The sequence below is a fragment of the Ursus americanus genome, chromosome X (genome assembly GCF_024610735.1).
Source record: "Ursus americanus isolate L20-20 chromosome X, mUrsAme1.1.p, whole genome shotgun sequence".
Classification (NCBI taxonomy): domain Eukaryota; kingdom Metazoa; phylum Chordata; class Mammalia; order Carnivora; family Ursidae; genus Ursus; species Ursus americanus.
The window spans coordinates 94,581,487-94,583,775 of NC_142164.1; positions in this window are offsets into that span (position 1 = coordinate 94,581,487).

The window sequence follows — 2,289 nt, forward strand, 5'->3', positions numbered from 1 at the left end:
CATTGTATTATGCATTTAGTACTGTTAATACTATTTCACTTATGAGAAAACTAAGGTTCAGAGAAATGGCCAAGATACGGAACTACCAAGAGGCAGAAGCAAGTAGGCAGTTTATGTCTTTCTAAAATCTGTCAAAGGAGAAACAAAAGATCAGTACAACATGAAGATTTTTTTTTAGATGAATAGACTTTAAGGTTTTTACAGCAGTTTTAGGTTCACAGAAAAATTGAACAGTTAGTACAGAGAATTAAAAAAAAAATCTCTCTCCCATTTTCCACTATTATGAATATCTCTTGAATTAATGTGGTACATTTGTTAAAATTGATGAACCAATATTGATACATTATTAAATTAAAAAAAACATAGTTTACGTTAGGGTTCACTCTTTGTGCTGTACAATTCTATGGATTTTGACAAATGTATAATGTCATGTGTCCACCATTACAGTGTCTCACAGTAAATTTCCATCACAGAATAGTTTCATTGCTATAAATATCCTTCACCTATTCATATAGACATATAGATGTCATTCAGACTGACATCTTGTACAGTAACCTTTAAGTTTCCTCCATGTCTTTTTATGGCTTGATAGCTCCTTTCTTTTTAGTGCTGAATAATATTCCATTATATGAATATACCAGTTTTATTCATTCAACTATTGAGGGACATCTTTGTTGCTTCCAGTTTGAGGTAATTATGAATAAGGCTGTGGTAAACGTCCATGTAGGAGTTTTCGTGTGGACATAAGCTTTGGACACATTTTTATAAATACCCAGGAATATGATTATTGGATTGTCTGGTAATCAATGTTTAGTTTTATAAGGAAATTGCCAAACTGGCTTCTAAAGTGGCTATACCATTTTGCATTTCCAACAGCAGTGGATGAGAGTTTCTGTTGCTCCACATCTTCACCCGCATTTAATATCATCAGGTTTTTTTTTTAATTGTAGTCATTCTAATAGGTGTGAAGTGTTATCTCATGTTTAATTTGTAATTCCCTAATTACCTATAATGTTGAGTATATTTGCATGTGCATATTTGCTATCTGTTTAACTTCTTTGGTGAAGCGTCTGTCCATACCTTTTGCTATTTTTAAGTGGGTTGTTTGCTAATGTTGAGCTTTAAGAGTTCACTATATAGTTTGGATACAAATCCTTTATCAGATATATGTTTTGCGAAGATTTTCTCCAAGTCAGTAGCTGGACTTTTCATTCTCTTAACAGTGTCTTTCACAGAGCAGAACATTTTAATTCCAGTGAGGTTCAACTTATCAATTCTTTTCTTCTATGGACCATGCTTTCAATGTTGTATCTAAAAGCTGGTCACCAAATCCATGGTCACCTAGATTATCTCTTATGCTATATAAAACTTCTATACTTTTGTTGCATGTTACATTGAGGTCTATGATACATTCTGAGTTAATTCTTCTGAAAGGTATAAAGTCTTTGTCTATATTTAATTTTTGCATGTGGATGTCCAGTTATTTCAGTACCATTTGTTGGAAAGATTATCCTTTCTCCATAGAATTGCTTTTGCTCTTTTGTCAGGGATCGGTTGACTGTATTTGTGGGTCTATTTTTGGGAATCTCTGTTCTGTTCCATTGATACATTTGTCTTTTCTTCTACTAATACCACACTATCTTGATTATGCAGCTTTATAGTAGGTCTTAAAGTTGGTATTGCCAGTCTTCTAACATTGTTGTTCTTTAGTATTGTGTTGGCTATTACAGATTGTTTGTTTTTAACTTACCAATCAAGAACACATATAGTAAAGAAATTCATTAAGTAATTCCCCAAGAGAAAATATGTTATTCTCTTTCTCTTATGGTTTTATTAATCAAGAACTATAAGTTTATACTCTAGATAATACAGAATAAATCCATTAGTGTATTTGTGATTAATAAATCAAGAAATTCTAATATCCACTTTCTGGAAAGGGTTATAGTAGCAACCATTAACATGCCACTCAAATTTCCCTTTGAAAGAGAACTTATAAGGAGAAGAGTAATTTGCTGAAAGCCTCCAGCTAACACACCTTTTGGATATACCTCTGCATTCTTTCAAAGGCTATACTGTTTTCAAGCCAGTCCCAGTGAGTGACTGAACACTGTGGGTATACAAGAGCCAAAACATCCCTGCCCAACATGGGACTTTTCTAATGGGCATCTACATTCTGAGACTGCTCATCCATCTGGTCAAGACTTTCTCAAAGCAACCCTGCAGTCTGAGGGTCTTTCTACCAAGTTCTCTTTCCTTCTTTCCCCTCTTTCACAAGGGCCAGACCTGCAT